General features: G+C 44.1%; 1 pseudogene; it reads right to left on the bottom strand.

Annotated features, from left to right (window-relative positions):
* Positions 1-5925: 5925 nt before the first annotated feature.
* Positions 5926-6109, bottom strand: LOC117356721 (annotated as a pseudogene).
* Between the last annotated feature and the right edge of the window lie 2742 nt (positions 6110-8851).

The raw sequence follows: 8851 nt of genomic DNA, 5'->3' as shown, positions 1-8851 counted from the left end.
CATGTGGGAGGGTGCGGTTGATTCCACAAGGAGGCTATTGCCAGTCTAGCAGCAGTGAATGCCAACTTGCAAAACAGAGAATCCCCCCAAGCTAGATCCAATTGATGCCAGAACAACAAGGCATGACGCCAATCAACCGGAATCTGGATATCAAGGATCTGGGACACTCGAGAGAAAACCCCAGTCCAGAACCCACACACCCTCCCACATTGCCACCACATATGGAAGTAGGTACCCACCTCCCCACAGCCCCTCCAGCAAAGAACACTCACACACCCCTGCCAACATGCCACAACCTGAGGGGTATAGTACCAACGAAAGAGGACCTTATATCCATTCTCTATCAACAAAGCAGCTATACCCGCCGAGGAAATCTCTGACCAGATGTCCCCCCAAGTGTCCCAGGAAATAGCAGAGCCCCAATCACCCGCCCAGGTTCAATTGAGATTTCCTTGTAAATGTTTTGTTTCCCATCAGGGGAGTAAATTTTTTTTTTTTTTGAACCTGCCCAATTAGTTTTTTTTTCTTGAGGGAAAAGGCGTAGCGCAGGGGTGTCCAATGTCGGTCCTCGAAGGCCGCAATCCAGTCGGGTTTTCAGGATTTCCCCAATGAATATGCATGAGATCTATTAGCATACAATGAAAGCAGTGCATGCAAATAGACCTCATGTATATTCATTGGGGAAATCCTGAAAATCCGACTGGACTGCGGCCCTCGAGGACCGACATTGGACACCCCTGGCGTAGCGACTCAGCCAGAATGAAACATGTTAAGTAGTGCGGTGATTATTTTAAAGAGTAGGTTAACAACTAGTGTTGCTCCCTTTTTCTTTTCTTTTTTATTTCATTGCATATGAATCCCCTTTTTTCCAAGGGGTTTTCTTTAATCTTGCTTCTTCTAATCAGATTGTGGACTGTATATGATAACTATTACATTGATCTATTTCTTGGTGCTTAGTTTGTATAGCTAAGTGATGTTATACTTTTGTATTTCCATTTACATCTATGTACTTGGATGTATTGAAATGAAAGAAAAAAAAAAGATGGTGAAGAGCACGGGTCCAAGCACCGAGCCCTGCGGCACCCCAATGGTGATGCTCTTCCAGTTCGAGTATTGTCCATTTACCCCACTCTCTGTTTCCTATGCTCCAGCCAGTTTTTAATCCACATGAGGTATTTCACCCACGATTCCATGGCTCGCAATTTTCTGAATTAGTCATTCATGCGGAACCTTGTTGAACGCCTTCTGAAAGTCCAGATATACAATGTCGTCTGGGTCGCCCTTGTCTATCTGCCTGTTTACTCCCTTGAAAAAGTGCATCAAGTTTGTCAAACAAGATCTGCCTTTGCTGAAACCATGCTCCTCAGACCATCCTCCTCAGAACATGTCCGTCAAGGTGATCAATGATGCGGTCCTTTATCAGCGCCTCTATCATCTTTCCCGGTATCGAGATCAGACTCACCAGTCTGTAGTTTCCCGGGTCTCCCCTCAAATCTTTTTTGAAGATCGGCGTAACATTCACCACCTTCCAGTCCTCCGGAATCATTCCTGATTTGATCGACAGATTGGCTGTTAGTTGAAGCAGTTCAGCTATGGTCCCTTTCAGTTCCTTGATGACCCTCGGATGGATGCCATCCAGTCTCGGAGATTTATCGCTTTTAAGCCTATCAATATGCCTGAATACCTCTTCTAGACTGACCGTTAACCCTGTCAGTTTCCCGTTTTCACTTCCAGTATATAGTCTGATGGTTCTGGTATGCTGTGTATACCCTCTTCGGTAAATACAGACGCAAAAACCGTGCTCAGTCTGTCGGCGATTGCTTTGTCCTCCTTTAGCTCTCCCTTTATTCCTTGGTCATCCAACGGTCCCACAGCTTCCTTCGCAGGTCGTTTCCCTTTAATATATCAAAAGAACGCCTTGAAGTTTTTTACCTCCTTGGCTATTTGTTCCTCATAGTCTCTTTTGGCCCCTTTTACTGCCTTACGGCACCTGCGTTGATGTTGTTTGTGCTTGTTCCAGTTTTCGTCCGTTTTTGATCTTTTCCATTCCTTAAACGAGGTAAGCAACAGTGGCTGCAACATACTCAAGACTACATTACACACAATGCATTGCTCACACATCATGGCAACAAGTGACTGCAACATTAAAGTTCTAAGAAGTGAGTATAACATTAAACGCATCTTAGAGCTATATATAAACTAGAATAAGGTTGCTGGGGGCAGAACACACCGTGTTAAGTAAGATCTAGTCTAGTCCAGTGGACAGAATCTGGACAGATTTCACTCAAATTAAATCTAATATAATAAAGCCCTAAGCACGCATGCGCACTCCCACCTGCGTGCTCCCGTTTTCCGTGTGCTGTAGGGACCCGCAGGTAGGAGTGTGCATGTGCACGGCGGCGTGGAGCCTGTCGGCCGCGGCGGCTCTTGCCGTCTGAAGGATGTGAACTGACCAGGGCCACGTCAGTGGGGGCTGGAACGGACTTTAATTTCTGCCTCCCAGGCTTCTCCTCCTGCTCAGGCTGGGCCCGCGTAAAAAAAAACAAAAACCTCCAGAGCTCACTTCGGGTCTGGCAAGGGCTGCGGGTCCTGAAACCTTCCGATTCAAGCAGCGTCTGCAGCACTCTACACACGCTGCTTTGGGGCCTTCTACTGCCCTGATTTGCTGGGCAGCAGAAGGCCCCGAAGCAACAGTGTGTAGTATGCTGCAGACGCTGCTGGAATCGGAAGGTTTGTCGGGACCACGGGAATGGAAGTGGGGAGGGGTGGTAAGGGACTAAGGAAGCTGGCCAGACCGTGGGAAGGGAAAGGGGGGGTAGGGGAAATGCTGCTGCTGCACAGGGAAGTGGTGTGGGGGAAGGGAAATGGAGGGGGAGGGAATGCTGCTGTGGCTGCTGCACAGGGAAGTGGTGGGAGAGAAATGCTGCTGCATAGGAGGCAGGGAGAGAGACAGATAGATAGAAAGAAAAGAAGAAAGACACGGGCAGGGAGAGACACAGAAAGACAGACAGACAAAGGGGGCCAGGGAGAGAGACAGACAACGGGAGGGAGAGAGAGACAGAAATAAAAACACACAGACATATATTCTAGCACCCGTTAATGTAACGGGCTAAAATACTAGTAGAATATGTTTGATTTTCTCTTGGAAATATGTTGTACAGTCACATTGTTGCTTGGACAGTTGTCTGCTATATATAATGAAAGAGGCACCATTAGATTTTAAAATTCAGTTGTTTGAGTGGATCCAAGCTCAGTTACAACTATGAACAGAAATTACATATTGTGACACCTAGCCCTAAGGATAAGAAAGAATCTAATCAAGTCATATCCAATTATAGACCAGTGGCATCTATATCTCTATTCACAAAAATAATAAAAGGTTTGGTTACATATCAATTAACAGATGTCTTGGAAAAGCGTAATATTTTCCATTATTCTCAGTTGGGATTCCATTCAGTGTTTAGTACTGAAACAATTAAAGCTTCTTTAATTAATAGTATATGATCTTTATTTTGTGAAGGTAAAAAGGCTCTTTCATGTGCCTTTGACCTGGTACACCATAATCTTTTGTTAACAGTTGGTTCAAGGGATTTTTAACTAACAGGTCATATTGAGTCAAGATGGCAACAAGCTTTTCAGATGGATGGAGCAATCCCTTGCGGGGTGCCTCAGGGTTTGCCTCTATGTCTGATACATTTCAATGTCGTTTCAAGTACTTTGGGTTTAAAATTTGAAAGAAATGGATATACATACTTATACATAGACACATAAGGAGCCACTGAAAAGTTCTCAGGCAAGCCAAGAAGAGAATAATGTGGAGCCATGAAACTTACAAATTATTCCATACTTTTCTTGACACATTTCGTTTCAATGAGGCAAATGCATCTACAAGTATAGGGAAACCAAGTCATTGTGACATCACTGATGAGGTTGGCTCTTAGGCATTGGTGGAATGAGGCATTATGACATCACAATACCAAGGGCCGCTGAAATGTTCTCAGTCCAACCAAGAAGAGAATGTTGTGGAGCCACACTTTTCTTGACATTTTTTTGTTTCATTTCATATCATTGAAACCAAAAGTGTGAAATAAATTGTAAGTTTCACGGCTCCACATCATTCTTTTCTTGGTTGGGCTGAGAACTTTTCAGCAGCCTATATATATATATATATATATAGTTACAATGTCTGCAGGTACTTTTAAAAACTGAGAATGCAACACCACAGACCCTGCCTTGGATCATACACCAGTCTTAAGGGGAGGGAAGTCTTCAAACCCTTTTAAACCAGGACTAGCTCAGAGGTTCTTCATCTTCCTCAGGCAGCTCCCAGATGCCTCTGGCGTGTTACCTTGTGAGAAAGTCCTTGTCAATAGGAAATAAGCTCAGAGACAGGACTTCATTAAAGCTAGTAGATTTATTCAGAAGTCTCTCTCTTCTCATACCCTTGCACTCAGGGTGAGTTTATCACAGTCTACTCTTAGGATGCTTCACCATAAGCCTCACCAGCTCACTCAGGGGAAGATTCTCAAAACCCCCCATGCCTTTAACGAAGGTCGCTAAATTGGTTCCAGCCTGGTTAGTGTGGAAGTATTCAACAGGCCAGTTCTCAAAAGGTCTCACCGCAGTCTTTTCCGAGCTTCCTGGCAGACTCTGACTCTGCCATGCAAATGTATTAGAATGAGGTCATTAATATTTAAAGGAGTACTCCGGGTGATTCCCTGTTATCACCCGGTGATTCCCTAGCCTCGCTGTCCTACATTTGTGAGCAAAATTTTCTGGCAGGTCTGAGCTGTTGTAGCCTAACTTGAGCATTGATTGACTCAGGCGTTGATAGGAAAGTAAGCCTTCACAGCTCAGAGCTGGCAGAAAATTTTGGGAGGGGCCTTAAGTGTCTAGGCCAATCAGAGCCATAGGCCCCTCCCACTTTTACTGCAACCAGCTGTTTACAACTCTGTTCATATTCTTAGTTCTACTAAGACTTATTTCTGCTTACACAACTGTATTCTCTCAGGGACCTTCTGGATGTCTTCAGGCAGGCTTCCATCTTTTCTCTAAGCTTGGGCTTTGTCAGTTCGTTTTATACAGTGCTTGAAAAACTTTTAGAGCACTCCACCTGCCTAGGGTTTTCCCCCCAGCTCACTAGTGCTCTAAAAGTCCTACCCCTAGCCCCAAACCCTCCTGGGAATTGTATTTTCAGACTTGACCTCCCAAGTCCTCCTCCCTGGATCAGTGTGCACAGCTCTCCCTAGCGGCTCAGTGACGTACAACATCCATTTTCCATCCACCCATGGATGCTGAGCTCCCTCCTGTGGCCACTGACTTACATGACAGGTTACGAGCCCTGTCACAATATATATATATATGCAGATGATATTTCAATCCTAATTCATCTTACAATTTATTTTACAGTCTGAACTATTAAAGGTTCAGCAAGGAATACATTTAATAGAAATTTGGATGTGTAAATATATGCTGAAGCTGAATTTGGCAAAAACTAAATTCATATGCTTCAGAATTAATTTGAAAATGACTCCTTCAACTACAGTATATGCATTAGTCAAACAGAGTATAAGCTGGTTTCATCTATTAAAATTTTAGATTTCTATCTAGATAGGATGCTGACATTAGAACCTAAAATAAATTTTTTAACCAAATAAACTAGAAAATGCACTGAAGCCCATTTAATCCCTATGGGCTTCAGTGCATTTACCAGACTAGTCTGCGCTATTCAGCTTGTTAAAAGAGGAACTTGGGTAGATATAAACATTCTTTACTGAAGATCAGTTCAAAATTCCTTTTTTTTTTTTTTTTGTTACGGATTCATTTTATTAACAAACACATCCGGTGTGACACGTCCAATAGATCTGAATCCGCTTCTTGAACCCAGAGCGTTGCAAGGGAAAACGTTTTATCGCACAATCTCAATCATTTTTTCAACAGCTGATGTCGGACAATAAGAAAGGGAAAGACAAATCCGCTCCCAAAGAATGCAGTCATCAGTGCCAATAATCGCCATTTGTGAGAATGGAATATTCTTGCCCGGTCCCTCCTCATCGTGGGACCTGCGGAAAGCAGAAGTAGCGAACCTACGCACAGCCTGAGAGAACATGACGGCGCCCTGAATTCAATTCAAAATTCTGGTGCAGTCCACAATTTTGAAGCAGCTCGACTGTTGTAACCGCTTGTGTAGGTTGCACACAACAATTATGTTAAAAAAAACTACACTCTAAACTAAACTAAACCTTAAGTTTGTATACCGCATCATCTCCACAGAAGTGGAGCTTGACACGGTTTACAGGAATTAATAAAGAAAGGAACTCCAATGGAAAGAAGAAGGGCTTAGTAAAAAAAGAAAGAAAGAGGGGACTTAGTATAATGGAGAGGGAGGAAGTAGTTACATTTTGGAGAAAAGCCAAGTTTTCAAATGTTTTCTGAAGCGTTGGAGGGAGGTCGAACTCCGAAGATGGGCAGTAAAGCTGTTCCACAGTGATCCTGAAGAGGAGGGATGTTCCAAGTTTTCCTGTATGGGATATGCCTTTTAAAGAGGGGAAGGATAGTTTGAATTTTTGAGTGGATTTGGTGGAGTTAGGATTCGAGGAGAGCCAAGATAGTGGAAAGAGGGGAGGAAGGATGCCATGAAGAGATTTGAAGGCTAGACAGGCGCATTTGTAGTGAACCCTGAGGATGACTGGGAGCCAGTGAAGCTTAGACAGAAGCGGGGAGACGTGGTCGAATTTGCTTTTTGCGAAGATTAGTTTAGCTGCGGTGTTCTGAATCCGCTGAAGTCTGAGAAGACTTTTCTTTGTTAGGCTTAAGTAGATGTAGTTGCAGTATTCTAGTCTGGAAAGAATAATGAATTGAACGAGGACAGCAAAATGTTGTTGGTGGAAGCAGGATCTAACTTTTCTTAGCATGTGAAGATTGAAAAAGCATTTTTTTACTAGGGAGTTGATGTGGTCGTTGAAGGACAGTGTAGAGTCAATGATGATTCCCAGAACTTTGCTTGAGTGCTCAAGCTGCAGATAGGTGCCAGAGGATAGTGGGATGAGGGTGGGTAGCTGATCTAAATTTGGGCCGAGCCAAAGTAGTTTTCTTTTGGTCTCATTTAGTTTCATTTGAATGGTGAGAGCCCATGATTGGAGATTCGTTATACAAGAAGAGATGTTATCAGAGAGGTTGGTGAGGTTAGAGTCGGTCTCGAGGAGGACAAGGATGTCGTCGGCGTAGGTGTAAAGTGTCTCCAAGGGGGATAGTTGGAGGAGTTTTAGGGAGGACATATAAACATTGAAAAGAATCGGGGATAGAGGTGAACCCTGAGGAACTCCGCAGATCGGTTTCCAAGGGGAGGATGAGGTGCCTTTGATGTTAACGAAGTAGGAGTGGGAACGTAAGAATTTTGAGAACCAATCTAAGACTGTGGAGTTTATGCCAATTTCAGAAAGTTGGAGGATTAGTATGTCATGATGGACAATGTCGAAAGCTGCAGAAAGGTCAAATTGAAGAAGGACAGTGAACTTGTTGCAGGAGTGAAGTTGTTGGACCTTTGAAATTAAAGAGGCCAAAAGGGATTCGGTGCTGAAGTTGGGTCTGAAGCCGTGTTGATAGGGTAGGAGAATGGAGAATCTCTCAAGATAGGATGAGAGTTGGATAGCTATGATGGACTCCAGCATCTTGGTCAGGAGAGGAATGTTAGCTATTGGGCGATAGCTGGATGGAGTGGAGGGGTATAGATCAGCTTTTTTCAATAGAGGGGATAAGGCAATGTGTCCCATTTCTGAGAGCAGGGCGGAATTTATAAGTTTGGTAAGAGATGAGATGGCTTGTGCTGGAATATTCTCGTACAAGTAGGAGGGGAAAGGATCCAAGGTACAGTTGCAGGATTTTAACTTGAGGCAGAGTTTAGAGACCTGGGAGTCGGAAACGAGCTCGAAGGCGGTCCAGGATCTATCGGCTGGGATATGGTTGGCCTCGGTTAGATTAGGGTTGGAGGTAGTGAGCACCAGAGAGTTCTAAGTGGGTGTTGGAGGGAAGGAGCATCGTAAGGTAGTGACTTTCTCATTGAAAAATTTTGCTAGATCATCGGCAGATGGAGAGGAGGGGAGTGTGGCGGAATCATGTTTAGAGGATATGGAACGCCAAATGTTGAACAATGTATTACTTTGGTTGTTGGATCTGGAGATTTTGTTGCCTTAGTAGTTCTTGCTTGATTTTTTTAATTCAGTGCTGTAGAACTTAATATTAGCCCTCCAGGACTGTCTGTCAGTGGGGGATTTAGATTTTTTCCATTTTCGATCCAGTATTCGACATTTCTGCTTTTGTTGTCTGTGATATGGAAGGTACCAGGGGGCCTTGCGGGAGTAGGAGACAGTTTTAGTGGATAGTGGAGCAAGGGAGTGGTAGGTGGTCTCAGAGAGGGTGATCCAATTGTGCCAGTTGGATTCAGGGTTTGAAGGGTTGGGAATGGTGGAAATTAGGTTGAGGAATTTGGTCCAGAACAAATTTTTTTTCGGAAGGTAATAGGATTGGAGGGACGAGGAGGGGGTTCAAGGTGTGACATGAAAATGGGGAGGCAGAAAGCCCCTAGGAAGTGGTCGGACCAAGGGACAGGTTCCCAGCGAGTGTCGTCGATCAAAGTTTTGTATTCGGTGAGATCGAGGAAGCTGATGATATCTAGCGCATGCCCCTTTTCATGGGTTGGGGAGAGAGCCGGGGGGGGGGAAGCCTAAAGAGGTGAGGAAGTTGTTGAGATCAATTGCATCCTTGTTGGTGGTATCGTTTATGTGAAGATTAATATCCCCAATGATTGGTAATCTTTGAAATTTGAGGAAGGCGTTTGTAATGGTCTCAAGGA

The sequence above is a fragment of the Geotrypetes seraphini genome, chromosome 3 (genome assembly GCF_902459505.1).
Source record: "Geotrypetes seraphini chromosome 3, aGeoSer1.1, whole genome shotgun sequence".
NCBI classification, from domain to species: Eukaryota; Metazoa; Chordata; class Amphibia; order Gymnophiona; family Dermophiidae; genus Geotrypetes; species Geotrypetes seraphini.
Note: the sequence above shows the minus strand (reverse complement) of the source record. Positions and strands in the feature narration are given on the sequence as shown.